Source organism: Prionailurus viverrinus, chromosome E2, assembly GCF_022837055.1.
Source record: "Prionailurus viverrinus isolate Anna chromosome E2, UM_Priviv_1.0, whole genome shotgun sequence".
Lineage (NCBI taxonomy): Eukaryota > Metazoa > Chordata > Mammalia > Carnivora > Felidae > Prionailurus > Prionailurus viverrinus.
In genome coordinates, this window is record NC_062575.1 from 23,703,061 (window position 1) to 23,713,895 (window position 10,835).

Consider the following 10,835-nt stretch of genomic DNA (forward strand, 5'->3'; position numbering starts at 1 on the left):
AAAATATACACAAAAGTTAAGAATATAGTATGAAAAAAATTAAAGAAAAATATTTTTAATAAAAATTAAAAATATGAATTTTTTTGTTTTCTGTATTTAAGAAAAAGAAAATAAATGAAAAAGAAAAAAAGATTAAAAAAGAAAAAAGTAAAAAAATCATTTGAAAATTTGAAAAAGTGAATATAGTGTAGACTAAAATAAAATGATGGAAGTAAAATAGAATTTGAAAAAATTTACATAACAGCAAAAAATATAGTAATACAAATTAAATAAAAATATTTTAATAGAAATTGAAAGTAAATATTAAGTTCTTCTCTTTCTGTATTCAAAAAAAAGAAAAGAAACAAAAAAGAGAAAAAAGAACAAAAAAGGAAATTGTTTGAAAATTTGAAAAGGTGAGTACATTGAAGTAGACTAAAATAAAATGATGGAAGTAAAGTAGAATTTGAAAATATTTACACAAAGGTAAAAAATATAGTAATAAAAATTAAAGATATTTTTAATAAAAATGAATTTTTTCTTCTGTATTCAAGAAAAAGACAAGAATTGTAAAATAGAAAAAGGAAAAAGAATAAAACAAAAGAAAGAAAATTGAATAGATGAACCTGCTAGCAAATTGAAGTAGGACTGAACTTGCTTCATTTTCCCCTAGAAGTCAGTCTAGGTAGCTCTTTATAGTCCATAAATTAAGCCGGTGGTGAGACTTGTGTTCTTGAAGAGCGAAGTTGGCCCAGTTGGGCGGCACTCATTGTAACAGTTCTGCTCTCCACTAGATGGTGTTGCTAGCCTACGCGGGTGGATTGTTATGGGGCTAGTAGGTCGTATGTGCATGCGCAGGATCCGTGAAAATGGTGCCACCCAGCCACCCAGTCTGTTCTCCCAGATCAGCAATCACGCACCTGTCCTCTGTCTTCAGCTCTCATCCACTCCCTGCTTCTTCACTCTCTGTGACCAGGCCCCAGGCAGTACCTCTCTCCCAAGTTTTGTCTCAGATGCAGCTGTTTTCCCCGGCCCCTTACTTCCAAAGGACTGCAGCTTTGACCCGTTCCACCCCTCTGCAGGAGGGTCTCACTAAGCAATGGCCGAATGAGCAATGGCCTAATATTGGCTGCACCCCGGTACACCCGCTGGACCCTGTTGTTTCTGGTGCCCCAAGACTGCAGCCAGGTGCCAGCCCATCGCAGAAAATGTTTACAAGATAATGTTGCAGCAGCGTCTCAGGGATTATGGATAATCACAACACACATCTGGCACCAGCCTTCACCCTTAATGACCTTGCCCCAGCACCAGGGAATGTGGCAGCCTTCTGGGGTCTCCTGGGACCAGGTGGCTTCAATAGTCTCTGCTAAATGTTCTTCCCACAGTGGACCCGCTTTTCCCTGTGTGACATGAGAACCTCCTGGACCCCACTCTGTTCCTGGGGATTTGCCCTTCCCACCAGAGCACTGCCAGGTATCAAGCTGTGGAGTTGCAACCTTTGCGCTCCCCTTGTTTACATTCTTAATGGAATTTTTAAACCCTCTTTTCTCCTTTCTCCCTTTTTAGTTTAGTCCCTGTGGCTGTTTCCAATTTTCCACTTTCTTTCCAGCTGTTTTTTTTGGGGGGGTGTGATTTTCCCATATTCTACCCACCTCCCCAGTCTCCATCCTCTCTCTGCCCGCAAAAGCAGTTCCCTACACCTTTCGTGGCTTCTTGCTCCCCAAGTTCAGCTCTCTGCACTGTGTACCTGCTGATTTCTGTGGTTCAGGTTGTGCAGATGGTTGTGTTAATTCTCCAATTAGTTTTCTAGGTGTGTAGGATGGTTTAGTGTTGGTCTGGCTTTATTTCATGGACGTGAGACACACAAAAACCTTCCATGCTGTTCTGCCATCTTGCCTCCTCCCTATTCTCATATACATTCTTAAACATTCCCTGGGTAAGATATACTACTCACATTTGAGAACCACTGCACCAAATTTTGAGGAACGTACCATGATATTCTTAAATACAGAAGCGAGGAACCCAAAGCCGGGGATTATATTAAGATGAGACTGGAAAAAGCTCATATTTTTTTCTCTTCAGGAGAAATGAATCTCATTGTACATGTCCCTATTTAATGAATATAGCAAAAGAGAGAAGGGATAGATGTGAAAGTCTGTTCCCTTTTATTAATGGTTTGATTCTATAAGCTTCCTTTGACTCTGCTTCTTGAAAGCATTATGAGCATAAGATTTTATGACCTGAGTTTTCTAGCAAATTAGGCAGATATATTTTAATTACTCTTAAATGGGAGAAATTGTACACATTAAACATTTCCTCTATGAACAAGGAGAGGCAGAGGAAGTTGAAGTAAAAGCCAATGTGTAAAGTAGTGGGAAATCTACTGAACCCAGTTTATACCAATATACTAATATAGAAAGAGTAGGAAAGCCTGAGAATTTAAATAAAAGACCATAAGTAGTGGCAAGTCCTCCAAATTGGGAAAGGATAGAAAGCACCCAAACTGGCATAAATAAAAAAGAGCAGTAGTTGATGTCACTGAATCATCAGAGGTCGGTAGGGTTAGGACAGGGTTACCGGGATAAAAGTGATTGGAATATTGGCAGCACAATGAAGAGACATGTGCTATTGAAAAGGTATGAGTGAAGAAGGGCTAGCAAAGTGATTGGGAGCTGTTTTATGGGAGGGTAAACCTATTAGGTTGTTGCTGCAAGGAAACAAAATTAAGAGGCATGGAGGCTTTTGGCAAATGCTCAAGCTAGAACTGGGTTAGAATCTTACCAACAGAGTCTTTAGCTCATACCTGTTCTATTCAGTTTGGTTTACTGTTCTACCCAGTGTGCTGAGTACCAGCAGTAGCGTCTCTTATCCCTGGGGGCTTATTTGAAGTGCAGGCCCTCGTCTACAACTGCTGAATCAGAATCCACATTTTAGTAAGATCCTCAGGTGGTTTATATACACATTAAAGTTTAAGAAAAAACTAAAATATTATATATTAATTTGGACAACGCTGTATCTCCTTCAAACATGTCCTTCCTCATTTATTCACAGCCTAGTTATTCAAATGAAACCTAGGAATCCCTCCTATTCCTTTCTCCTCACCTTTTACAAGTATGCAGTCACTAAATTTGATATAATCAAAACTAGTTTTTATGACCTTTTTCTATATGCCCAGTCTCGGCTTTGTTATCATTATTTTCATTTGGACCCTCATTGTCTCACTACTGAACTCTTGCAAGAGTATCCCAAATGGTCTCCCCTCCCATGTCTGCTCAGAGTGATTCTTGTCAAGCGCAAATTATATCATGCTCTCATCTGCATAAAAATATATGATTGTTCTTTAAATGAAAGCAGAGTGAAAACTCCCTCATGCAGTAGATATATACCTTCATAACCCTGCCTTTCATTACCTTCTTTCTTTTGCCTCTGCTGTATCCACACCTAACTGCTTTAGTCCCTCAACATTTTTCTCTTTCACAACTAAGGGTCTTTGCACAGGCCACTCTTTTGCCTACTTGCTCCTCTGTCTTTACTTGGAGTGCCCTAAAGCAGACTGTGAGTATGCAGATGGACCTTTGGATGTAGGTGGTTTATTTTGGAAGTCGTCCTGGTAACTCATGTAAGGGAGATGACAGTGGAAGATGGGGAAGGAAAAAGAATAAGAAAAATAAAAACAATGGATGGTATATCTATGAGTTTGTTAGCTCTGGTTGTCTTTTCAGAAGATAGACATTTAGACATTTATCCACTGACTCACAATTCCTGTTGTTGGAAAGCATTAGTTGCCTTACTTTTGGTTTACTTCTAGGCATGGCCGACAGCCTTGCACAATTATAAGAAAGTAAAGCAAAAAGTTGAGACCATATAGCAGATGCTTTATGTGGAGATTGGGCAACACTGCATGGACTATACATCTCAGCTGTCTTGAGACTAGATGGCCCAAAATAGTACTCTGAAGTGGATCGCAAAGATCTGTTTTATCCTTCCAAAACATTGAGCAATTCTGTTATTCTCTTCTCCGAGGAAGTATACTTACTTAAAAATATAGCGCTAAAGTCATGGTATTGCAGTATGATCACCGAATATATCCCCCTACCCAATACAATGCATTAGAGACTAAGACTGTGTACAAAGAATTACATGGTTTTGTTTTGCAGTTTATAACCAGATTATAGCTTAAAATAAAGAGACACAATATGATTTGGATTTCACAAAAGGAAATTTTTATGGGTTGAATTATGTACCTCTAAAAGTAGGTTGAAGTCTTAACTCCAGTACCTCAAAATTGCCTTATGTGGAATAGAGTTGTTTTAGATACAATTTGTTATGATGGAATAGGGTGGGCCATTATGGTTGATGTCCTTATAGGAAGAGGGGCACACAGAGACACAAAGGAAAGAGGGCCATGTAAAGACAAGTAGAGACTGAACTTACATTACCACAACCAAGGAAAGTGTTGTGCTCCCAGGAGCTAAAAGAGGCAAGGATGCATCATCCTTTAGAGGCTTCCAAAGGACCACTGCTCTGACAGCACCTTAGTTTTAGCCTTCTTATCTCCACAACTATGAGAGAAAAATTTCCATGGTTTTTAGCCACCCAGTTTGTAGTACTTTTTAATCAGCCCTGGGACATTAATGCAGAAATTATATGCTATAAAGTGTGTAAAAATATATAGTGCTTATTACATCATAAAGATCTCATAGAATTGGAAAAGTCAAGGTTGAATTGAACATCTGGTTCCATATTCAACCTTCTCATTTTACATGTGAGAAGTCTGCAGCTCAAAGTAAGCTCAAAGTAAGGAACACACAGCTAGTCAATAACAGAACCTCGACTAGCCTGAGACTTGATTCTCAGTCCATTAGACTTTCTACTTGGCTATAGGATTCCTTTATACCTGACTAGTGCCCACTATTCTTGATCTAACTTTAGTTATATATGCCTACCCTCTTCTGGAAGGCTGGGTGAGGTTGACCTAAACACCCATAGTTTGTAATTGTCACAGAATAAGAATACCCTTTTCCCTACCAAAATGCTAAGGCACAGAGTCTAAGCATATTTAATGCAGTGGTTACCATGGCACCCATGTAATTTAATTACCACTCTTTTGTGAATATTTTAAAATGAAATTGTTAAAAGATCAAACAGCACATTCAACATTGTATGGCTGTAGAAATGATAAGTAGCTTTTTAACTGAAAATGCTCTGTTCCTGTGGGGAGTTGATTATTTTTTATGAGTTAAAATTTAATTATGGCATTGGATATAGAAGTGTGTTACTTTAATATATTACTGTACTTCAAAAGTTAAATATGTCAGAAACATTTTACCTTTTAATTTACGGCTCTGACCAGTCACCTTACAAAGCTGAGCTACAATTTCACCACCGTATTTTATATATTTCTAATTATAGGAAGCCCCATGTACATACAGTATTCAAGGAAGTCTTGCAGAGAAAATAAAGACATCCAAGGAGTTTTGCAATTTGGTATTGGAGTTATATGAAAGGATAACAGCATGTGAATCAAACCATTTATACGTAAACACTGATGTACCTATAAAGTGCCAAATTTCATGCCAGGAAGTTACAATCCAAACAGAATAAGTAACATTTAAAGCTTCACTATTCAAAGTATGGTTCAGGCATGAGTAGTATCAGACATTAAGGTCACCTGGCAGCTCGTTAGAAATTTAGAGTCACAGACCCCACCCACTGAAGTAGAATCTGTATTATAACACGTTTCTCTTATAATTCTAAATTACACGTTAAACTTTGAGATGTCCTGATCTAAAGAATTCACAGTCCAATAATGAACAAAAGCTTATACATGAGCCTTGGTGGCTCACTTGGTCAAGTGTCCAACTCTTGAGCCCAAAGTCGTGAGACGGAGACCTATGTTGGGCTCTGTGCTGGGTGGGGAGCCTGCTTAAGATTCTCTGTTTTCCTCTCCCTCTTCCTTTGCCCTTTCCCCCCACTCACATGTGCTTTCTGTCTCAAAAAAAAAAAGCGTATACATAACTGCAAATGAGCATTGCATATGCAGTGCTTAGATATGTCCTGAGCAGTGTCATCAGAATTAGGGATGTGAAGGTGCTCAGAGGGCCTAGAGAATAGAACTATATATATGGGAAGTAATCGAGTAAGTAATTTTTGTTTGGGGTCTTGATGATTGAACAGTAATTTTCCAGGAAGACAGTAGTTGAAGGGAAGTCATTTAAACAGAAGGAATGGTAATTGTGAAGTACAGAGGCATAAAAGAGAAATTGTTCTAGGGCCTGGAATTGGTTCTTATTAGCTAGGGTATAGAGCTTAAGGGGATCATGTTCTTTGACAGGAGTTAGGTCATGACTGTATAACCTAATAAGGCATTTGATATTCAGTTAAGCTTAAAATTATATTAATTTAAACCAAATAATTTATATGTACCTTATTTATCAAAAGGATTGACAATAAAAAGACCTAGAGGATGTTTTATTTATCTTGAATACTGGTCATTTCATGCATTTTTAAAAATCTTTTGTCTTAACTAGCTATAATAGTAAGTATCTGATAATGTTTATACCACTGAAATGTAAGCTCTATCAATTGAGGGGCCTTGTCCGCTTTCATTGGTATCCCTCTCATGCACAAGTAGTGACTGACATATAGTAAATGCTCAATAAATACTTGATATAAGTAGTTGGAAACTATTTCAGATAGGGTTTAACCAGGAAATGAGAAATTTTAAATAAATATGAGGAGGGGAACTTCAGATAGATCGATAGATACTTCTCTACATAATTTTGATATAGGCATTATTATCAGAGGAATTATCAAAGGAATAAAGAGATGTTTATTACCAATAACTGGTTGAGTTCTTCTAGAATTTGGAGCCAGGAAAGTGCATGGAAGGACTTTCATGAAAGCCAGACTTGTCCTATGTACATATCAAGAATGTCCAGTCCCAATCCACAGAGTGCTTATAATAGTGAGAAGGTCCTAATTCTATTATCCTTCCCGTTCTTCATCATGCATACAGAGGTACATGAACTCCCTTCAGGTGTCTTCAGATAGATCAAGCCACCATGTCCTCTTGGTGTGATGAATATGAGCTTACATGTGATGTTTGTCAAGTCTAGTGTTAAAAGCAAAAGCTAGGAAAAATCTTTCAATTCCATGACATTAAAAAATGTTAGATTAGTGTCTTCCCAGGTAGAAGCCTCTCCACTAGGTGGGCTTCCTACCCTCTTACAATCTGACTTAAGCCAATGTGGTCTGGGCTGTCTCATTAGACTAACAGTGTTTTAAAAGTTTAAGTTCCAGTTCATAGCAGTGGGTTGAACCCCCTGCTTTAGCCTCTGGAACCTTTCTTGCCAGTGTCCTGCAAAGAATGTTCACACTTGTTTTCCAAGCAATTTGATTTCCCCATTCTAAGTCCAATCAATAGGACTTCATTCCCTGACATGTCTGGGCCGTATATATGTATGGACATCATTACTTACCAGCCACTGCTCTATCAGGGTATTAATACAAAGCCATTTCTGAGGGTCCATTCTGGACCTCAGTAACAAGGACTCCTCCTTCATACAACCTAGAATTACCAGTGCTCCCTGGTGATTAAGAACCCACAGGCTTTAAAAATGATTATGAAGCATTCGGGGCGCCTGGGTGGCGCAGTCGGTTAAGCGTCCGACTTCAGCCAGGTCACGATCTCGCTCGCGGTCTGTGAGTTCGAGCCCCTCGTTGGGCTCTGGGCTGATGGCTCAGAGCCTGGAGCCTGTTTCCGATTCTGTGTCTCCCTCTCTCTCTGCCCCTCCCCCGTTCATGCTCTGTCTCTCTCTGTCCCAAAAAATAAATAAATGTTGAAAAAAAAATTAAAAAAAAAGATTATGAAGCATTTTAACCTCTGTTTTAGTTTAGATTGCCTCAGAAAGAGACCCTACAACAACAACAAAAAAGGACCTGAATGCAATTAGCATATTTAAAAGTAATTCCAAGAAACGTTGATAGAAGTGTAGGAAAATGAAAGAGAAAATGGAGGAAGCTAAAACCTGATGTGTTACCAAGCATGCCACCCTCTAGATAACTAAAGTTTAGTTCTATTACAGAACTCTCATAAAGAGTATTGTCTTGCTTCAGAGTTTTCTAATTTAAGAACCAAAGGAGCCATGTGTCTACCAATTCTGGTCAGCCACAGGTTAAGGCTTTTCCTGGGTAATGATTCATTCTCCCATGCATATGGTAGAACAGGCTCCCAGAGCCACTCAGGAAAGGAATTGCAGGTGCTGGTAGTTATAAGTGGGTTGCATGACCTGAAATGAGAATGTGACTACAGTATATGGACCCACAAACTGCCTGCTATACCCATCAAATAATTCTTTCCTAACACCTGGGTTTGTTTTCTCTTTGTGAGACAAATGAAGCTATTATTCAATGTATTCTTTGCAGAAAAGGGGATATTTCTTTCAACCAGTTTTACATATATTCTGGGAATATTAGGCTTGCTAACATTATAGTTACACAACTACCATAAAAGACCATTTACATATTTCTTGAAAGAACAAGAAAGATATTTTTAAAGGTCATATTCTGTCCCTGCCTTTGACTTGATACTGGTGATAATCTGTCTTGCTAAAAACAGTAAAGAAAAATGCAAATTAATTCTTGGTAGAATGCTCACGTTAGGGTACTTCTGCACATATTTCAACAATTGTTTGATTTTATTTGTGAAGTCATCATAAGGATGATACCTTGAATAGGAGTCTAAACTACCCTTTCTCATTCAAATTGTCACCAATGGAAGGCAGATGGCAGATGCCATGTGGAGATTTATAAGTGTCAAAGATTGTAAAGTATCAATGTATAAGTTATTATTGGAAAATATGTAATAGAGGATATTAGTTGCATATGAAGCAAAAAGGTATTCTTTACTTTGTCTTCTTTGCTCTTTGTCTACTCAGTCTTCTCTAAAGAAAACCAGCTTCCCCTGATAAGTCAAGGCTACTTTATAGTTAATTTTAGGGAAGAAAATTATCCATGAGAGAGAAGAGAAACTACAGACCTAGCTTGCCTGCATGCAGCATGGAACCTGTAAGCCTAAGAACCCATGGCATCTGTGTGCAAATGGCCCCAAAGAATTAGTTAGGGGAGCTTCATTTGAGTAGAGATTTTTAACCAGTTCTCAAACTGGCAGAGAAAATATGACTAATGAATGTTTTGTTGTCACCTTCTGTGTCTTTTGCCTTAGAGAGAGACATGATATAAAGGAGAATTAGGCAAATGCTTTCTTGCAGAGATAACTTATTTAGAATGGAAATGAAGGACGAAAAGACTTGCTCAATGAAAGTAACACAGCTCTCTAGGGTAGCAAATATGGAAGGAGGAGGAGAAAGTGATTTCACAGATTTACTGTAGAGATGAGTGACTTTCTAGTGGATGGGTCAGTAGACTCTAAAAATATTCATATCCGACTTTGGTGAACTAGGAATGATATGAAAGTTAGTGTCTGAATATGTGGGTTTATCCTATGTCCATTATATACATATCCTCTGACCTTGAGAAATTTGTTTAATCTCTCTTAGTATTATATTCAATGCATCAGATCTTTAAAGGCTTGTTACATTGCTCAATTCGGCAGCACATATACTAAAATTGGAACGATACAGAGAAGATTAGCATGGCCCCTGCCCAAGGATGACACTCAAATTCGTGAAGCGTTCCAGATTTTAAAAAATAAATAAATAATAAATAAATAAATAAATAAATAAATAAATAAATAAATAAAGGCTTGTTACATAGTTAATGCCATTTAAACTGGGTTCCACAGAGTGCTAGGGTTTACTGGAAGCATCTCAGAATTCACTGAAGGGGGTAGGAGCAAGGCCAAGTGATTGGGACTTCAGGATCTCCTGTCTTTTTCTGTCCATAATAACACCATTTTGACTCTGTTTTATTGTTGGAATCACAGAACAGACTCAAGAACAATAACATAATTTCATAAGGGAACATTTCTTTCTCCTAAAAATTATTTGAAAATCAATGAAATAGTGTAAGATAAAACTGTTCTATAATCTCTGTATTATTATAGAAATGCTATTTATAATTCTTGGCATTTGAAGATAGGGTGTCACGCACATAAAACAACCCATTGTTCAAAATTAATGGCAATTTTTTTAAGTGCAGTAATGTCGTAGTGTTATTTGGAATTTCTGCCTCCTAGCATTTCCTATTCAATCATAAATACTTCTTTAAAAATAGGCTCTCTAATGTTCATGTATAACTACCAGGGTTTTAAATGTTAATACAGTAAATGTAAAATGGAAACAGAGGGCTTTCAATGTCATTTTTTTTATCACAGTAAAGTAATTTTAGCCTTTGAAAGTATATTTTAAAAATTACTTAGAGAATATTGGAACACCAAATTTAAAGTTGGTGGTATATTTAGAAATTATCTGGTCTTTTCTTTAAATTTTTGATGATAAACAGAAACAAATACTAAGAGAAGGAAAATTCATTCATTTATTTTTCTACTTATTCGGCAAAGATTTATTCAGCCCTTAGAATGTTTTACTCCCAGTGTTATATGCACAGAAAGCAGATGATTACCAAACAGTTCCACTTTGAGAGTTCAGTCTAGAAAGGAAACACACACACAGAAAACTAATGTATTATAAGGCTTTTGAAGAATTATAAAACAAATATGGCTGTCTAAGAAGTCATAAGGAAGGAACAACAAGTCTGGAGGACTCCTGGATGAAACTGTAAATTGTCTGCTTACCTAGTGATCTCATGATAACAATGAGGATTTCTTATGTGGGGCATGAGAACTGAGAAGACTTAAAGGCTCCCATGTTTAATTTCAGGGATTTTTTTTTTCT

At 37.4% G+C, this 10,835-nt stretch overlaps 1 non-coding gene across 1 annotated transcript; it reads left to right on the forward strand.

Annotated features, from left to right (window-relative positions):
* The first annotated feature begins 9,579 nt into the window (after positions 1-9,579).
* On the forward strand, positions 9,580-9,686 carry LOC125153856 (U6 spliceosomal RNA). The gene has a single exon (XR_007147598.1). It is a non-coding gene; the product is annotated as a U6 spliceosomal RNA (small nuclear RNA).
* Positions 9,687-10,835: the final 1,149 nt, after the last annotated feature.